Genomic DNA, 21071 nt, shown 5'->3' with positions numbered 1-21071 from the left:
CTGGCGACCTGTCCAGGGTGTACCCCGCCTCTCGCCCTATGACGGCTGGGATAGGCTCCAGTGCCCCCCGCGACCCTGAAAAGGATAAGCGGAAGCGAATGGATGGATGGGTGAAAAAAATAAAGGTTTATACAACTACCGTGCCACCACTACATATGAAAAATCATGGGGCACCTCCCACCTTAGGATCTGCAAATATTCTAGAACAATGTGTAGTGCATTTAACGAAGCCATGTAAAATTCGTGCTATGAATATTTACCAACTTGCAGACTTTCATAAAGATTTGGTTGTACAAGCTTTGCTCAAACTTTCAGTAGAAAAAGGTGAATGAGGTGGACTGAGAGGCTGTAACTCAGGAAATGCTCATAGTATGAGTTTAAAATTCAAATGGCTTAACTTTATGTGATTCTGAGGGGTCAGGTGGAAACTTGTTTAAATATGCAAAGATCCTTTATGACGTTATGTAATACTATTTTTTTGTTTTCTAATTATTGTCCTCACAAACACCCATCCTGGGTTCTTCGAGTTGACCTAATTTACCAGAAGATGGCGCCTAAACCACTGAAGCAAACAAACCTGCTGAGCTGCAAAGGCTGCAGATCTGGATTTCTTTCTTTTCCCAAGGAGTAAATATGCTTCATAGCCATAGGTCTGCAGATGCATCGGTGCAGATAAGACTGACAGAGTCCATTTAAATGGCAATAACAGAATAATCTGTAGGAAAAAATCTCAAAAGTTCTCATGTTTAGTCTGAATACCAAAAAACAAAATTGTGAATGTAAAATAAAGACATTAACAAGAAATTTAGTCGACAGTGAAGCATCGCTTTCATTAAAGAAGACAAGACTGTGTTCTGTTCCTCTGTCACCCCCACATATCCAGCACTGACAATGCTGTGAAAGCGTTTGTCTCTCGTTTTCAAGGTTCCCAACAATGGTTGTCTTGAATGATAGAGAGCAAAACAGAGGGTAGTGAGAGCAGAGGCCAAAGAGGAGGAGTAAAAAGAGGAGTAAAATCAGCCTTCGCCCTGCAGTTTGGTATGACACTCATTATCTGAAGTGGGCCATTCTGAGAAAGGAGGAGGGTGCCTGTCACAACAGATGTTGATTACACAAAACAGGGTAGTTTGGAAGAATGAGTGAATAAAACAAGCTCACACATGCTCACACACACACTGGGTTATTATTGGTGCTTTGTCATCAGTCTTAATTGACTGTAATCACCGTTCCTTCTTGGCAAACCTCCCCTGTTCTTGAAGAGCAGGTTATTGCTCGTTATCTAAGATGCCACGGACCTACGATAATCTATCAACACTAACAATGGGACTGGATCTTTTCCTCTCTAATTTGGCACCTGGAAGGAGTTCGGGTCCAGCTCATGTTTGAAATCATATACCGGACGCTGAGGCAGAGTTTGAAGCCGCCGCAGAGCCGCTGTTTCCTGAAAACTGGTTCAGTGCAGAGTTAAAACTCTTACTGTGGCAACTGTAAGATTATTTCTTCTTTTTTTAAACAGGACTTTTGATGCATAACCAAACATAATTTGTTATTTCAAGATTGGCAAGTGACGCTCCCCAACACGACCAAATGGTGGCACTGTAGGCTTACAAATGCGCACCACCGCTCTCACGGCCAGACTGTCGGACTGATTCCAATCCAAGGTTTGAAAAGCACTTGTCTGCTCTAAATTGTTCTTATAAAGAGCTTGGAAATACTTGACTTTTCTCCTTATGTGGTTATGGATTTCCTTTTTGTACAATTAAGTGCCATTAAAAGCTAATGTATCCTGTTAAACCACATTAAGGTGTGAGGGTGGACAGTGGTGCATCCGCATATTTTGAACAGGAGCCCACTTTTGGAGTAATGTTTGAAATCTATATCAGACCATTCAGAAACTTCAGGATGAAAAGGATCAAAAGGGAAACGTCCACAGCGACCCACATTTTCAGGCTGAGCGACCACCCACAGCTGCCTGACAGAGCCGCGCCACGGAGCAATAAAACGATAAAACAAAAGCAATCTTTGTTTGGTTCAATGCAGCACCTCAGAAAGGGACTATCCATATTTTACCTTCCTTTTTCTTTTTTTTAACGCTTTGTTGTAATTATTACACGCAGAAGAGCAGAGATAATTCTGATATATTTATTTCAATTAAATACATTTTCAGGCTCACTGTTAGACGTGCTGTATAGAAAGCTCACATACTATATGTTGACTTTTTGTCTCTCCCTCTCTCTTTTTAATAAGGCAAAAATGCAGGCTTTTAATCTGAAATTACACCTCCCACCAGGGGTCGTCACGGTGCCCTTAGCCACCAAGGTTATCTCACAGCTGGCAAGTTCAAAGCACAGATTTCCTAATGCTTCTGTTTTTTTCTTTTACTTTGAAATCGAAAAAAAATGTTCTTTTTTTAAGAACTGGAAACAGTCGTATCATTTCTGGTAATATAAATATTAATACAAGTATCTGTATGTGGATATAAGCAATTTCGGAGTGCAGTGTGTGTAATTCAGCCAGCAGTTTGGAGCACATCTCCACAGAGGTTAATGAGGGGGCACTCTGAAGTAATTAAAACAAGAGCATTATAAGGCAGCAGTTTCACATAAGGTACTCTTAGCAACATACCCCATACTTAATTAAAACTCTTTGCTGACAGCATTTTGTATCTTCTCAGGTAATCTGCTGTGAAATTAATAACGAGGGAGAATTAAATGACTAATGTTAGCAAAGAAGGGCTATTTTTTTTTCCTGCAGTATGCATGACAGGGGTCTCTATCAGCAATGCGGGATCCTTATTGCGCTGAAAAACACTTCTTCAGATTCTTTCCGTAATCTGATTCCAATTTCACTTATGCTGTGACACTGTAGCGACAAGCCGGGGGGAGGTTTAATTGAAATGTCCATGCTTTTAATTGGATTCTGTTAAGATGTGAAATTACCTTCTGAATTACAGCCTTGTACCTTTAAATGCTGATACAGAATTGTTTCCAGCGGTGATCAGTTAAGGAGCTGAAATAATGCTTCGATTCAGCGGCGTGCATCTCTGTGCCGAGGCAAAAGAACATTCTTGAATTTAAAGGCAAACAGTTCAATCTGCGTCCTTGCATTTCAAAGATGGGCGTTTATCTAGTGAATTGAATTGTTGTTGTTTTTAACAGGGTTTAGTGCTTCAGAGACAATGCAGCACTCGAGCATCTGCGGTACAAGACGTGCGACGCACGGCAATGCCCATTAATTCTGGCGAGATTTATTTATCAAACTCTCGCACTCATGGTATACGCTGCTCTTTATCGTGATACAGAGTTTACACCCACAAATGCCCAGTGCCAATAATATAGTGGCTGCCAGATATCCATTGCGAAGCAAGTGAACCTGGCATTCATGATATCATCGTTGGGCTGAAGGTGTTGGCACAGGACTCTGACATGTTCAGGTAATGTGTGGGTGGTAGGCAGCCAAGCTTCCCTCACCTCCTCGAGGGTTGCGCTCTTCTAACCTCCTACACTGAGATTTGAGAATTTTCCCATTCTGTGGCCGGTGTCACCCTGCTGTGGCTGTGCAAAACATCCCTTCTCTCCTACTGCTGCCTCCTCCACCTACATCCATGACCCCTTCTGATAAGCTTGGAGGTCATCCTTTTCACTGATTAGTTTGCTGGCAGATTGAATGCCCATGTCTACAGCCCCGCGGCACCCGGGCTGGCTCTACCTGTGTGTGGTTGGATCAGCAGGTGGCTGGCACACTGTCCAGTGTGATACTGAAACCATTATTTACAGTATACATGGCAGTGCTCTGTGTGCTCAGCTGAGCCGTGTTTCCAATCTCAGAGAGAATGTGAGGGATAGGCGGCATCCTCGGTTATTTTGCTATTCTAGAAAAATAGCTCTTTTTTAATGCTAGAGCTGTACTGTATTGGAATAATGTAAAAATTGTCAGTAGGTATTCCAGGATATTCTCCATGAGTGAGAAGCCTGAAAATGTGAGGTCATTAGTAAGTTCTCTGCCGAAATCCCTTCTCTTTAGAATACTGTGTGTGTGTGTGTGTGTTTGCAAGAACGCACGTGTTTGTTTGTTTACCGTGTCACTGCTGGCCCAAGTCGAAGCCACAGGAGTGTGAAATAACAAGCACAAGAGGGATTTCACGCCTTTGCAGAGCTGAAAAGATATGTTTTTGTCAGACAACTCAGTCCATTTCCATCCCCGACAAACTTTGTTTACTTCCAGCTACTCGCAGCCTACCCATTCCCCATACAAAGCCGTACAATTAAACCGCATCATTATATATAAATATATATATATATGTGGGTTCCCACGGGTATAGTGTGTCCAGGTTTGCTTATGCTACACCCCTGACCCGTTTTATCGCTGTTATCAATTGCGCACGGTGCATCGTTTGAAAAGACAAACAGCCCCTGTTTCTTTTTCGGGGGCAGACGTGCTGACAGGAAATCAATGCCCGGGTTCCCATGAGCACCTAATTAGCTGGACACTTGTGCACTGTTGAAACACCGGACCACGTCTCTTTGTCTGCTTAGTCGATCAGGTGAAATGCACGAGAGACACCGTCAGAGCTGATAAAGTGTCAGAGAGGTGAGGAGTAAACACATAAGTGACACTTATGGTCTAGCACGTCTCACACCCACTATATGCTTTGGCAGACTTGATCTGAACTTTATCGTCACAGAAGCATTTTATCTGCTCATCAAATAGGCTTAGTCATTCCACAGATGTCTCCAATGAAATTCGCCAGGTATATATATATATATATATATATATCACATTGCATAACATGGAGATATTATAATCCAAGAAAACGGTTTAAAAACTATTTCGAGGGCGTATTTTTTCCAGCTCGCTGTAAAACCGGGTCAGAAAACAAGTGCCGGAGGTGGATTTCTGACTGGAGTGCCATGCAGAAGTCATTTTTCTAAAACGGCTTGGACTCAATTGGTCTCTCAGAGAAAATTCTAAACACTGAATAAAAAAGGGAAGAGGTGGAAAAAAAATCTTAAATGTCCAATCTTATTCTATAACCTGTTAGAGTGACACTTGCGAATTTCCATTATGGACATGGTGGCAGTACAAACGCAGATAGACGGAGGGGAATAAAAGGGCCGTCTCATGACAAACTTTCTGGAAATGTCAGCCTTTCATGCTGTTGAGAAGACCTATTTCATATCTATTACAGCAGGCATTCTGTGTCCGATATTTCAGATTTCAGTCCTCCCCGCACTGCAAATCCTCTGCCAATCTTCCACCCTTAAGAATCTCTGCCAGCCCCGATGCATTATTCCCCCTACCTCCTCTCTCCCCCTTTTGATGTGACAGAACAAACCGCGACCTATTAGGATTAAGGCTTTGAAAAGATCTTTGAAGCCGCTCAAGGTTCCTTTAAACTGGGGAATGACAATATGAGCTGTGTGGCAGCAGATGCTGAATGGAGTGATTGCTAGTCCTTAGCGAGGTCTGCTGTCACATTCAAACGCTCACACATCTTCGCGAGCGCACACACACACACACACACACACGCCGCCGACTTGCAGCATCCACCCTTTGCCCGAAGCGCAGCGGTTGTCATTTACAGTACATGTTTTGCGCTCGCAAATGCAGATTTGGTTCATCGTGTTTCTTTTTTGCAGCGAGGGCCAAGTCTGGCTCCGAGCCTTTGCTGTATCTGAACTGCTGCCCGGGATGAAAACAAACAAACATGACAATGCTTCGCGTTTTCTCCTTTAATGATCCAATTCTGTTTAGGACGCAGTCGTGTCGGATGTCACGGTGCTGAAAACGTGAAGGACGGGGGTCGGCGCCGAAGGATGTGGGCTGCTGGAAACCGACATGAAAGAGACGAATCGTAACCCACTTGTGTGTGCTAATGATGTCAGTGCGAGTGCACGCGAATGAGAGTTTTGTGTCTCTTTAAAGCATAATGGCATGCTGTGGGAGCTGTTTATCTAGCTGAAAATTAAAGGAGTTCAAGGTGTTTCAGTTTTTATTGCAGAGATTCTCAATAGTACAGAAGAATTTTCATTTTTATCTTTTCTATGATGCCTCACTACTCACAGCTCATCTGATGGTGCTGGAATGATGGAATGCCACAATGATGCAAAGGAGAGCAAATTAAGTAAAAATGACATCCTGAATGCTGCCTATACACTTTACTTCAGTCACACAGACACGGCAGAGTGCAAATACCATAGCTATGCATCTCCCACAATCGAAAAAGAATTTCGCTTTCTTTTATCTAATCGCTCCTCTGAATATCCCTTATCGTTCCTGCCTCGCCCCCTGAGCTAGCCAAGGATAGATGCCATATCAAATATTCAAACTGGATGATTCCTGGAGAGATTTATCGTGGCAAATTTCACAGGCGATCCTATTTAGATATTCACCGTCTGTTTTGCGTGGTGTCACGGGTTAAACATGCCCCGGTGTGAGATGTCACTGAGAGACAGTTACTGCAGATAGCTGGTCTGTGGAGAAATGAAGCCATGGGGGCACACGGGGTAAAGTCTTCTTAGCACACAGGAAGAGAGACAAGTTCTCAGGGAGCTGCCACCATAGAGCACATATTGATCTGCCATTGCATCTTATCTTTGTGACTCTAGATTAAAATGCTCAACATTGGCTCTCCCCCTCACTCTCTGCCAGGCTGAAGGCCTTTCTGTGTCCCTGAGTGGAGGAGCTCTAATCTCCCCACCAAGTAGTGGGAGCCTATCACTGGCGGAAAAACACATTTCTTACTGTGAAAAGCAGAAAAGGGCGAGCATGGAAATTAGCTGTCTCGAAACACTTTGCATCTAAAGAATAACGTGAACGATTATCGGGTTTGTTCATTCGGCATCTTTCGATACGGGCAGTTGTTTTTTTCTTAACACCATGTTTTCATCTGTGAGACCCCCCCCCCCCTCAACCCGCCTTTTCTGCTCTTTCTTTATCTCGAGCTACTGTTATCATAATCCAAACAATTGGCTGTTGTAACTGTATGTATTCCTCTTGTGGGAAATGGCTGGGAATCAGATCCTCTTGGGTCTTGTTTAATGTCCTGTCCAAATGAGCGGGGAAGAGTTGAAGCTCTGACAAAAACTGGCAGGAATAAAGGGGAGAAAGCCTGGGCAGACAGACGGATGAGCCCCAGGCTCCAGGGCTTTGACTTTGGCCAAACAAACGTTTGTTTTTCAAAGTGTTTTTATAGTAGCATGGATTAAGGAGGATGTGGACCAAAGCCCCCCGCTACCCCCTGCCCATCCGCAGCCTTGTCAAATGGTGCATTGAGAGGATGGGTCGCACCTGTTAGGGCAGCCCAGAGGAGCAGGACCAGGATGATATTGAGCAGGGCTTTGTGGCTATCAGAGTCAAAACAAAGCTGTCAGCCAGGGCTCATTCATCTTTGATGTTCATTGATGAGGAAACTGGTGGGCCTCAACAGGGCATTGTTTCCTCTAAGTGGTGCCCATTGATAGCCAGAAAGCCACGTTTGTTTTTAGTCTCTGACGGGTGGAGCTCATTTTAAAAGGCTTAATGGTGCATTTAACCAGTCCAAAACACTGTGCTTTGGAGCCCTCCTTGCAACGTTGGCTCGGGGCTGTCTTCCTGCTTCCTAAATGGCCCATAAACAATAATAAAATGCTAATCGCGTCTGAATGGCCAACACCGGTGGGCATGCATGTACCGTCGATTCCTGGGCTCTTCTGAATGCCTGCTGCGACAAATCAAGATCCAGGAACGAGGGCATTTGACTGCCATCGTGTCTGCTTCCTGGCCCGTTCTCCACCTCTCCACCCTCTGTCATAAAAACCTGGATAGCCTTCATAAAGTGCATTTCTCATGCTATTGTTCAGCTAATCATATCCTCTCCAACAATTTCAGGATGTGACAAGATAAGATAGGGAATATTAATGCCATATCGCCTCATCTCAAATTATGAAAACGTGTGGATGGGGGAGGGCATCGAGGAAGGAAATAGAAATCAATTTGTAGCGCTTCCATTTTGTATATTGCCTTGAAAAGAAAACAGTAATTTTCCATGTTATCTACCTCAGATCCTATTAGAATCAGGTTAATTTAGTGGCAATGATTTCAAAACGTTATCACGCCGTCCTATCAGCTAATGTCTTTGAGTGCTCTCTGTTTGTAAGGTGTAAATGTTCAAATTTAATATCATGTCAGATACCACATCTGACTGATGCATGATCTTGGATATCGCTTGCAGAATGGTGAAAGCGGGAAGACGGCATTAATTAAATTCTTAGCCGTACTAAGCTTCCTGTGCAGTTCACCATTGAATAAGGTGACTGTAGCCACAAAGGGAAGGAAAAGTCTTCAACTGATACGACTGCACAACAACAAGGAGGGTTTTTTTTCCATCTTTGTTGGCGTTCGCTTCTCTCCATCCTACATTAAGAGCACTACTCTTAATCAAACTTAATTATTGAGAAATCCCACCCTGTCCATGGTGGACACTTCAAAAAAGTGGAATACATATACTTTGGTAACTAGCATGAATACTCCACATGATTATAGTATTCAAATGGTTTCTATCATTCCACCGGTAGCGGCATGCTCATAATTTATCACTATAGATGCTTAATTCATGAATATGAATGTGTCTTTCTCAAGAGCTGGCCCCCATTGTTGTGAAAAATCAAGGACTCTTGCCTTGTTTCAGTGCAGAGGTGTATCAAGGATGCACAGCTAATCTTACCTTAAATAAGGGTCTCTGTTTACACCTTCAAAGCACAGGAACAAGAAGCCCTCACACAGTTTCTTTTCCCCTCTCTGCTGATTGTTTGCAAGCTTGATTTGCTTGGATTCCTAAATGATAGGCTCATATAGAAGCCCCAGACTTTGTTTACGTGGCCGTGTATTGGTTGGCTGCCTCCTTAAGCGCGAGGAGATATGCAAGAGCAATCAAATATTTCTATGACTTGTATAAATGATGGTGGATGGCAGAGGAAGTTTGAATTTTTCACTCCTCATTTGTGGTTCAATTGCCAGAGTGTGTATTGCCTGTTTTTCCGGAAAGAAAATAGATGGCTTTGTCACTCAGTATGCATAAACTGCTGGTCTGTTCGCTGTCAACAGAAATGATAGCAGTTCTATTTGTCTTATGAGAGAGACATTGTTACAAAGTCTGAATAGCAGTTTTCACGAAAGGGATTGTTTGTCCATTCTGAAGTTATTTTCTTCAGACATATCTGCGCGAACCCTTTTAAATGCCGAGCGCCCTGTCACAAAGTGATATGTTAAGAGGGGGAAACAGAAAAGTAACTGGTACTGTAATGAGTTACAGATTACTAGATGAGCTGTTAAAAATGTAATATCCAATGTTTGCATTTGAGATTTCTACACCGGGCAACAACAGTCCCCTCCTGGCTATAAATGTTTCCTTTCACGCTGACAGAATTTGCACTGCAGCAACGTTAGTGCCCTTTTCTGAATGTGGAAGCTGGTGTTGAATATCCGGCACTAAAAGGGTTCTTGTTAGACAACGCCACCGCCCGCCTTGGTGTCTGGATGACTGGACACAGGTGCTGAGAGCAGTGCTGTTGATTTCCTGCCAGACAAGAGGCGAGCAAATCAGACAACCAATGGAAAAGATGCTGAAAACTTAATTTATACACAGTTATTGACAGTGTTGGGAAGGTTACTTTTAAAATGTATTCCATTACAGATTACAGAATACATGCCCCAAAATGTATTCTGTAACGTATTCCGTTACGTTACTCAATGAGAGTAACGTATTCTGAATACTTTGGATTACTTAATATATTATCATGCTGTTTACAACTACATGAATGTACTATTGCTGTGATTTATTACTGTTACTGAAGGTCCGCGGCTCCGAACCGTAGTAAAGGGACCTCTGACTAATACGGTGGGTTCTGTGTCGGGCTCGTAGCCGAAAACTAGCTTTACTTTGTTGTCTGGGTCAACTTTGCTAGCAGAAACAGAGAGAGGCGTTGAAAGGCTGCTCCAACAGAACTTATTGTTTTTGGAGGAAAACACGAACACGGTGTACAGTCGAGTCTTAATAGCTTACTTACAACTGGGCTCGTCAGGCTCTCTTCTTGGCTGCAGTGGTTATTATTATATTTACATGCTTCCAGCTCCCGTTTTTGCTCGATGACAGCTCGTACTTTTCCTTTTTCTCCCTCCCTCGCTCACAGACACATAACGGGTATGGCAGTCCATTCTCCCTGCAGCACGGACTACACTGCCCATGATGCTACATTCTTTAGAGCTATACCTGTAGCATTCTGCCTGCTAGCTTAGCACAACAACAACAAAAAGGCCTCTCTCACCCAGGAAACACGCAGAGAGAGAGCGTCACCCTGTAACCATGGCAACCGTAACGCTGCCGCCTGGAACAACAGAACGTAGCTGTCAAACAAAACCCAAACAGTCCTGACCCGCCACAATATGAAACAGGGAAGTACCGCCGTGTAATCCATTTATTTCAACAAAGTAACTGTATTCTAAATACCACCTTTTTAAACGGTAACTGTAACGGAATACAGTTACTCATATTTTGTATTTTAAATACGTAACGGCGGTACATGTATTCCGTTACTCCCCAACACTGGTTATTGACGCCATGACAGGAGAAAATATACCCTGATGTAACTGGGATTTCATCTTTTTCCCTCTTTTGAAACTTTAAAAAATTCACTTCATTTTGGTACCTATGTAACTAGTTATCCCCCAACACTGTGAAAACACATCATCACCTGACATACGCTTGGTTAAATTCAGAGGTCGCATCGAGCAAAATCAAACCAAAAACAAAAACTTGATACAAGTGCTGGTAATTATGAGCTACTCATCCAACACTAATAGCACACCACAGAGATTACAATTTGTCTCTTTATCTGAAATGACAGACTGTCATACACACTACCCGTCCACATCCACCAATGCGGTCTCATATCATCCCGCACTTGAGCCAAACATATATTTCTACCGAGGCGTGGGGAGAATAGCATCCTCCGTTTGGCGCAGAGGAGGTGTGTCCCCTTCTATCGCCGCGAGAGAGGGAGCGAGGAAGAGGGGAGAGAGAGAGAGAGAGAGTGGGTACCTCTCTTTTGTTCACTCCCCTCTCTAACTGGTAGTGTTTGACTTCCCCCAGCCAGGAGTGGGTAATTCTGGAGCCCTGTGTGAGGTTGTTAGATCACTGAGGCCCAAGACAGCACCATTCTTTGCAGACCCTTGACAGCAAATATGTGGTAATGATATTGTCTCCTGCTGGGTAATAACACACAATTCAGACTGCCACATACTGCAGTTGCCGGGGAAAAAATGGAGGGGAGAGAAAAAAAGAATTACACTGAAGTACTGGAGGAAAATGACAGGAGAAATGTCTTCAACCTGAAGTGCTACGCTGAAAAAAATCACTCCTGCAGGACACTGCAGCGGGAACAACTGTTTTATTCTCGGTGATGTAGCACAGGATGCAATGGCTGCCGATACCTGGGATAGGCACAAGGTAGTTTCCTCATGCAAACGCCTGTTTCTGGGAAGATTACTCTTTAAAAACAGCCTTTATTATTATTTTAGTCAGCCTACCGGTATGTGGTTAACCACTCTTAACAAGCGCTTTGGCTTCAAATGACTAAAGCCAAAAAACACTTTGCGTAGTGCACAGTGTTGAGTATAAACAGCATCTTCCCACCATGGAGACCTTTCATTGTTAACTAGACCACACTGGCAGCTTCAACCTTGACCTTTGTGTTGCTCCACTTGCTACTCGGCTTGTAACTGTCAACACCATCCATCACTAGCCAATCTGGGCCTGGGATGGGGGCCGGTCCCCCTGCTGTACTGTGAAATTGTGGCATGTGATCCTTAATGTGCGTGAAGTAGACAAGGCCTCGACACAATGCATCGAGCTTCAGGGGGGCTCCTCTGGGCTAGTCTATTAGCCCCCCGCTGTGCCTCTGGCTGCCTGGACTTATTCCTAGGGATAAGTTGGAATAATAGTGTTATGTCTGCATGCATCCAAGACGCTAGCCTCAGCCCTGCTCATACTCAGGGCTGGCTGTCAATCAGAAGCCTGACCAGGACAACCAGAGTATCTGTCCTCCTTCCTTTTTAAATAAAGAATTATTGCTGACAGACGGGGAGGATATTTGGACAGTCTTCAGCTCAAAAATGAACCCTCACAGAATCATCTTTGCCAAAACGAATGCGAGTATCCATGATGGTAGATGCAGAGAAATGGTGTGTGCGCGTGACTCCCTATCCTTATTCATACATTTGACTACCGGAGAAGCGCTGTGCAATGGGCTAAAATAAACGAGAGCACCGCGTAAAAAGGTAGCCTTGATACCGTGCAACTGGGTGAAAAAGGGAGGCACATTCAAACGGAAGAATTCATCTTCTCTATCAGCCCCTCCGCTCGACTCGTGAGCAGAGGGGCTGATGGGTTCAGTCTCAGCCGCTCAGATTTGCATAACACAGACAGATGAACTCAAGTGATTGAATTGGGCTAGGTGGAGTGAAAGAAGAAAAGAAAATGAATTTCCAAGCGAATTAGGAAAGGATGGAAATGGCAAAGGGTACATTATTTATTTTTCACACTGAAATAATTACAGAATTAACCTTTCCTTCCCGTGTGACAGCCCTCTGGACCCTCTTTATCGCAATGAATTTGGTGTGCCGGACTCTAGGATCTGCTGATGAATAAAACAATGTTACCTATGCACCTGTGTTTACATCACCATTGGCCCAGTGTGGTCTGCTGATCTGAATTCCTTGGCCAAGCCCCGCCCACATGTCATGTCTTGCTTCCCATCGCTGATGTAACACTAATGTCCGTGCACCTTCCGCCGTGACTGGCAGTGACCATTTTAGAGTCACAACACTACAGGAGGGGAAAAAGCAATTTCACGGTTCACTCTGTGGTTAATGTGCTGCTGTAATCTTTAGAGGGGCCTGCCCGTTTTTGTTTAAGTTTCACAGAATAAAGGGTTGAACTATCGGGAGCTCAGCCCAATTAATCACTTGGCTTAAAGGTGGCAGGAAGCATCCACCAAGAGCAGGCTCATGGTGGACGTGTGTCCCCATGAGTGTCTGCTTGAGCAAATAAGTTCTTCCAGGAGAAGTCGGGCTTTCGTTTTGTTGGTGTATGTGTGACCATCAGCTGGTGTTTCTAAGGAGAGGGTTACTTACTGTGTGTACCTTGTGTGTGTGTGTGTTTGCGTGCTGTGCTCACACAGTCAGGTAAGCCTCTCTAATTGCTGCTAGGTGCATTAGCACTTAGCCACCACTCTTTAGCTCTCTCTCTCCCTCCCTCTCTGTTTCTCGCTCTCTTCCCGTGTCTTTGTTTTTCCTCTCAGTGCCAGTCTGTGGGCCAGAAGACAATCAGACCAGAAGGGTCATTTTCTGCAAGAGCTCACCTCCCTCCTCCGAGCCTCGCCGCTGACAGGCTCACGCTCGGCAGGAGCCCTAAATTAACACTTGACGTCTGCGAGGCTCAGCCCTGATGAGGCCGCGGAGAGACAGAATGTCACAAAACAAACACTCCATCATTTTTGCTTCATTTCCTCCACCGTTGGAGAAACACACTCACCTGGAGGGTTGGAGAGGGTGACATTCACCCCCGTATCTGTTGCTGTGGATCAGCCCTGACGCCTATGGGCCGGGGTGAGAGGTTGAGACCAAGAATGAACGGAGGGATGCTGAGCAGGAACTGGTGACGAAATAATACTTCCGTTGGGTTTGCATGAACGTTCATATCATCGAATCAAGAAAGGATTGTAACTTTGATCTATAAATATGAAAATGCATTTGATCGACATGAATGAAACCTAAATATTTTTTTCTTTTTTCTTTAAAATGTTTACAAAAAACCCCCAAATCCTTATTTCCTTCACCGGGGTTGCATTTATCTCCTTTCTGCTATTACAAAGTAAATGATTTGTTTTCCCGAGCACATCAACAACAACCCTTGTAATTATTCCTCGCTGGGGATGTTCACAACACTAGGACTCAACACTGTGGAGTAGTATGATACTATTTGAAGCCTACTTCAAACACAGTGCCCCCAGCGAGTTCCGATAGTGCCCGTGTCTATTTTATTATTTGCTTTATCTCTTTGTTGCGTGAGAGTTTATTTGTTTACATGAGAGGGATTGGAGGTTTGGTGATCTGAGCAAATTGCAGCAGAAAGTACTTCAGATAGGAATGACTGTAATTAGCATGCTCTTAAATGTGGAACGCTCTCCTAATGTTTTTGTTTACATGGGGCAGCTGATCTGTGACTTGGTGCGGGGGCGGCCCACAGGCAGGTTAAAATCACTTGTCATGCCAGAGATCATCATTATGAGCTTACAATTGGTCAGCGTTGAGGAACAATCGATGCAGCGCCAAGCAGACACTCAACCAGCAGCCTATGCCGTCGGATTTTCTGTTTAATTTTCCATCTATAGTTTGGTCTTGCAGAGTGGATAATTTGAAAATTTGAGTGTGTTTATGTGCGTGCGTTTGTTTGCGGTCATGCTCGTGCAGATTTTTTGTTATTTATTTCATTTTTCCGCTGCGCTCACCGAACTGGCTTTTCCTAATCTTAGCATCTACACTGAAGCATATGTTCCATGACACTCATTAAGAGCCAATTAAGAATTTGCTGCTGTGCCCAGTTATTCAGTCAGTGATTATATTTCACTGAAGGATAATATCCAGGTAAATTAAGATTTCGATTTAATTCAGCCCTGGTTGTCGCTGCATCTCCATTTCACATCATGGAACAATTGAGATCTTATCAAGGATTAAAGTGGGGGATATTACACCTAATTTAAAATATGCACATCTACGACTGCTCGCGCTGCTTAAGCATCTGCTATGATAATGTGTGGGGGGGGGAAAAGGAGAAGAGCGAAACAATTATGAAAGCGCCTCACCTACAAAACTTAAAAGGCTTTGAGATACAATTCATCAAACTGGCGGAAGAATTCGGGGCGGAAATGCTGCTTTAAAGAGTTCTTGAGAAAGATGAAGAGAGGCGGCTAAATAGAGGGACACACGAAAGGAGCAAAGAGGAGACAGGAAGTTGGGAAACACTGAAAAGGGGCTGCCATGGTAGTCAGGTGACAGTGTGACAAAGTTCTGCTTGTTTAAAATGGAAATCTTCCCAGACTTCCTCCCTCTTGCCCTCGTTCCCTCCTCCACCCCCCTTAGAGCCCACTGCGAACACTAAGCTCCGGCATCTGAAGTGGCAACACTTGAGATGGTGAAAGTGACAACATCTTAACATAAGCTGAGGGGCTAAAGTGAAAGTCAGTGCAAACCCCCGACGAACCTCTCTTCCCACCAACCACTTTCACTCCTGCTCTGTCGTTCCTCTTAACCCCTCCTCCACCGCCCCGTGCCTGGGCCACACAGTGCCCATACTGTGCCTGCTCGGACATCCAGCCTGCCTCGTGCAGCGCGATAGCTGCAGCTGGAAAACAACAAAAAAGACCACGAGTGATTCAAAAAGTCAACATTAGCGTTAAAGAAATGGACTGGACAGAAAACGAGGGAACTTTTCCTCTCGCCTCGTTCTGTGCTTCACTGTTGGTTCTTGATTCCACCTCCAGTCACAGGTGCCTCCAAACAGAACTGGAAGCATGTAATCCGCCCAAATCCAGCCTCTTCCGAGGAGTGTAAAACCAGGAATGTTCTGTGGGGGTCACTGGATTAGACAGAATTCATGGTGGTAGCTTGGCTTGAGAAGAGGAATTAGAGGAGTAGGGGAAAAAGAGAGAGGAGACTGAACTGGTTTTGTATTAAAATGAGCTTACCAGGTGGTCTCCCTCCCAAAAGTGGACACAGTGTGTCAAGTAATCTGAAAAGCCCCCGGTGTTTGTTGCTCATTGGCCAGAGGCCTGGTAAAAAGAGAGCGCGGGGGACTGAGAGAAAGCGACAGAAAGAAGGGGGGCTGGCTAGGGAGGTGGCACTGATGTAGCCATTGAGGCCTCAGTGAAATGTCTGTCAGGCTTGGTTTACCACAATCACAGCAGTGATTAGGGCCCTTTTGATGACAGGTTTAGTTTTCTGTCCATTGGCAAGAAAGTGAGAATGGACAAGAGGAGGGTGGGGAGCGGGGGAGCCGGGAAGCAGGGTTGGGTTGCATAGGGAGACTTTGGGGTGGGAGTTTACGCACTGTTGCAGGAAAATGGGAGGGGTGGAGATGGGAGGGGGAGGAGGGGGGGTGTATATTAATGTCTTGCACCAGGGAGCTCCTACGTAATTTCCCAGCAGGTCGTGGGGTCAGGTTTGTATTTAGTTAGTGGTAATGATCTCGTTAGGGATCTGAATGGACCACCGTCTAAGCCCATTGAGGATAGCGAGTGTGCTCCCCCATCCCCCACCCCTGCCTGCCTTGTGTGGGCTTACACAGCCCGTGAACTGTGATTAATGGACTTCCAGGGCTTAATAACTTGCAAAACAGTATTAAACAAGGGAGGCCCCGGGACAATCGGAGAGGCTACCCAGGCGGAGTAGGAGGTGGCTGTAAACAGTGCCCGGCAACAATTGCAATGCATGGAATTAACTGAGATGGGCCGCTCACAATGCTACAGCTGGCTAGTGGCAGGGAGCCAGGCCTGGGAGAAAGCTTCACTGGTGCTTCCAGGTGGCCCGGAGCGGGCCTGGCCTTTTCAGTTTTGTAAGTGTTAAAAAATAGAAGGGGAGAAAGGCTACGTTTGTGATGGGAAGACAGTGAGAGGAAGCCATTGAGCAGAGACAAGAAAGAGATTAAAGAGCACAGAGAGTGATAAGCAGATAATGGGGGGGTACATTCAATAGAACAAGTAATCCTTGACATGCAAGCGCAAATATGAAGCCTTTTGTCTCTTGTGTGTAATTCAAGCCAGGATGTGTAAAGTGGCGATGCAACAATGGCGATGCACATAAACAAGTACACAGATAAAACACACTCGTCTGTTCAAACGCACACAAACACACATTTCATCACCGGCTCCCGCCCTGCACCAACTTCCCACATCTCCTGGATGTCTTATATTCCTTTTTTCCCACCCTTGTGCCCTCTTGTCTGCAAACAAATGATCCCAGCATGGAATCGTGAGTACTGATGTGTAGAGACCACCCTCCACTCTGCCACAGAGCTTCTCTTTCCCCCCTTAGTATTAGTGTGCAGTTTATGCCGATGTAATGTACCTCAGATTTGTAAATATAAGCAAAGGGGCCCACTGTGCAGAGGCAAAAAGCACTTTTTAATGGAGCTGGGAACTACATTTGTTTCTCAGCTGAGTGGATGTGCAGTTAGTGACAAATAAAATTTAATCATTCTCAGTTATAGTCACATTCCCAAAGACATTTTAAATACAATTCAAAGAAATATTGTGTTATTCCAAAACACGTGTGGACGTATGTCTGAAATGAACAGCAGAGATAGCTCTGTTGATACAAACATGTCAGTGTGATTTTATTGCAGAAGACAGACACTGGCACGAAACTGCAAAATTGCACAGTGTGTGTTCAATTATAGGCAATTATGAAACGATTTGGAAAGCATTTGATTAAAACATGAACAGGTAGTTTCTCCCATCACGAGACACGCGAGATAAACGTTTGTGCCGAACACGACGTAGCGACTGTTTTTATTCCTTAATCTCTTAAAAATACACTTGGAGAACGATTCCCATGGAAAACCAGGAGAAAACAGTTTTAGCATGTTGGTCTAATGTTACGAAAGGAACAAATATGAACATTTGCATGTAATAAAAAAAAGAAAAAAGCGCCACACAAAGGAGGCTTAGCCGTTTCTGCTGTTTGACATTCTCTCCAGTTTGTTTGGTTTTTCTCGACAGCATCTCGTCTCCAAATGAGTGACACCGGGGTCATCCTAATCTGCTTTTCTAGCAGATCAGAGATGAGTTGGACAAAAGCTCACGTCGCCATTCATTCTAGTATAGAAGTCCAATATGTCTCCAAAATATTTGCCCAAACCCTTTACTTAATCTGCTGATGAGAGGTTATTCAGCACCCCAGTCTGATGCTCCATCCTCCACTCCTCTCGTGTGTGCGTGTTCGATTCATGTAAGAAAGAGGAAAAAAACACTTCTACTGAAAGCTCACGGCAGAAACGATCTTACAAAAATGAAATAATCAGGTTGCGATTATGTGGAGGGAAAAATATTTGATCTGCTCTTATTGCACTTTCAGGTCCATTCACGTGCAGTAATGACATTTAATATATGTGTGTGGGAATACATACTGTTGCATTATCTCTCTATCTCCCTCTCTGTCCTCACAGCTGTCGCCCGAATAACCCCCACCCCGCTCGCCCTCGCTTGCATCAGGGTGTGGGTGCAGTGGGGGCCTTGGCCCTGATGAGGCCGAGAAGGGAGCCACTGCTGCGCTAAGCCTCTGGCTCGCTGCTCCCTCCCCACCTCCTCACATCATGAATAATGCATCAGAGAAATACATTTATCTTTTAATAGCCCCGGCCCCCTGGCTGAGACCGTTCAGTCTGGCCCAAACCGCCACAGCACAGGGCTCCCCCCCTCCCATGCCACAGCACCCCACCCATGATTGTCTCTGCTCCTTTTGAAGTTGGGCACTTCTTAGTGTCCTAGAGATGGGTAATCAGGCTTGATTTTGGAAGGGTCAGGCCATCTTTTGAAGGGGCGGTCATCTTCAAGTTCAACCGAGGAGGGCCGCGCTCATGCTCTGTGTGAGAATTACTGTAATTTTATTACACGCATACACGGCCCAGTGTGGAATTAGACAGAAAGAAAAACAGATGGAGAACAAGGTGGTTGTGACACGAATATTTTACAAGGATTGTGTAAGAAGGCACTCGAGCACTCGCTAACTGTAAGGTAAATATAAAGTGTTTGGCTTTTTTTTCTTTAAAGTTGCTGCAGGAGAGCAGACACTGACGTAACCGTTTATAATGCACCGAATCCTAACCCATGACTCACAGAAGGACAGATTTATTTTATGACACAATTTTGTATATTTTCCCTTTATTTTATTTTGTTTTAAAAAATGAAAAGCAATCGAACCAAAAGAAAACTTGCACCCATTAACCTCAGATTAACCTAACAGGCTGAAATCTCCTGTCTATGAAATAAAGACAGCATCCACATGTGTCGTCACACTATTTTAAATAAGATTTCAAATCAGTCGAGGCCCTGCTGGTGCGCCGTAATGCGGGAACAGCGCCGTCTTTCTTGTTTAATCAGGATCAGGAGGATTTCGATCCAGCCTCCTTGCCCGCGTTGCTTATACACGTGTATGTGTGGACTCCGGGGAAGGAAAGTGTAGCTGGTTACCTTAACCCTCTGTTTGTCTGTGATGATTTAAGGCTCAAACGGCTCTCACTGTGACACCTGCGGGGACAGATACCCGAGAGGGTTTAATTTCACACTCTATTTGTTACAATAAGATAAAAGAATTTTTCACAGTATAATCAGTTAGTTTTGGTTTATAGTGCATTGTGCAAAGTGTATTAGGACTGTGTACCCACCGGCGTGGCTTTTACCCAGAATATGAATGTACTTTTATTTTATTTATTTTTTTATTTAAATGTCTCCATAACTGACACGTTCATTTAAAAAAAGAAACAGATATGAAGGAGCTTTTAGTGAATTTGCAGTTATTTGAAAAAAGATTTGTAACATTTCCCAGATTTTTTTTAAAGGAAATAATGTTTATTATTAAAATATAATAAAATCTTAAACATGCCACACTCACATTCAATGAAACAGCAACACCCTGACACATTTTAGTGATTCGGATCTTTCATATCACTAACTTGTGGTCAGATTATCACATAACTGAAAAATACCGAGAACAAAACGCACTCGAGAAACACTGAAGCTGACATCACTTTTTCAGCCAACAATAACAAGTTCAAGCACACACTTCTTCCCAACATGCCCCCTCCCCGCCCTCTCCCAACACACACACACACACACACACAGCAAAACCTAAATCTCTTTTCTCCATACGCCCCCCCCCCACGCACACATCACCGAACCCCTCTTACCCACCACTCCCCTGCACCCAAAGCCTTCAAGCAGCCCTGGGCTTGTGTAGTCATGCGTCAGTTTCCCGGCACTGGGGATGAGGCCTCGCTAGCCGTGGCTGTAGCTGGGTCCTAGCCAGCAACTCCTCAGCTCCCTGCTCTGCTCTATGGAAGGCAGAGAAGCTGAAAGCACCATTTATCATCACTTGTGTGGGCAGCATCACCACGGCAACGCTCAGGCTGGCAAATGCCACTGCTGTGAATACTAATGAGGCTCTTGGCAGGCCTGTGTTGGCGTAAATGGGGCCAGGGTTGTACTCTGTGTGAGTGTGTGTTTGTGTGTGCATGCGTGTGAGCGAGTGCTGGGCTCTAGGAGGGCTACAGTAGAGGTAAACAGTCCAAAGGAAATCAATTAAGTGTTTCCACAGTGTTTGGCAAGAGCTCTAATCTTCAGCACCACATTTTAAAATAAGGGCGAAATCTGCCTTTAATACCTCCTCTGCCTTCTGCATGACAATAAACAAGCAGGCGACAATAAACAGCCGAGCACAGCCGAGCTTGACTAAGTCCTCCGGTCTCTACTTTGAGAAAACACAAGTGAAGTCATTATTCTTCTTTCTTTCTTCCCCGTGCAGTATGTCTTTTCTTAAAGCTGAACATTAAAAACCGTAATTATTCCCTCTCCGTTTCATATTCGACACTATTTATTAGTGAAACAATCGCCACTGACTTAAAGTTGGAAAGCCAGTGTAATGAAGTATCAGCAGTGCATTGACATGAACTGGAGCATACCTGCCTGTCTGCTACTGACACTGGCTTTCAGTTCGAGCTGGGCCTCCACCTGTCAGAGAAGCGCCCTCTCTCCGCTTCGCTCCGACTCTCATGTTAGAGTGACGCTGGGAATAAATTGGACTGGAGCATGCCTGCTTGGCTCTTTATTGATTCAGGCACTTTGATTGAGCGGGGATCTAATCAATTCTTCAGTGGTAGCGAGACGCCAGAGTAAAATTATTCTTAGGCAAACCCTTCAAACGACTTGTCATTAATTTGCCTCTTTACTGGCACTTGTTTGCTGAGAACGAGATGCGTTTTG

The 21071-nt window shown here is 44.5% G+C and overlaps 1 long non-coding RNA gene across 1 annotated transcript in view; it reads right to left on the bottom strand.

Moving 5' to 3' along the window:
- Positions 1 to 353: 353 nt before the first annotated feature.
- The window catches only part of LOC146495686 (uncharacterized), a 107672-nt gene continuing 86954 nt past the window's right edge, over positions 354 to 21071 (bottom strand). The window contains exon 3 of the long non-coding RNA XR_014871330.1: positions 354 to 19340. This is a non-coding gene — a long non-coding RNA (uncharacterized LOC146495686). The remainder of the gene's footprint in view (positions 19341 to 21071) is intronic.

Source organism: Neolamprologus multifasciatus, chromosome 19, assembly GCF_963576455.1.
Source record: "Neolamprologus multifasciatus chromosome 19, fNeoMul1.2, whole genome shotgun sequence".
In the NCBI taxonomy this organism is placed as follows: domain Eukaryota; kingdom Metazoa; phylum Chordata; class Actinopteri; order Cichliformes; family Cichlidae; genus Neolamprologus; species Neolamprologus multifasciatus.
Note: the sequence above shows the minus strand (reverse complement) of the source record. Positions and strands in the feature narration are given on the sequence as shown.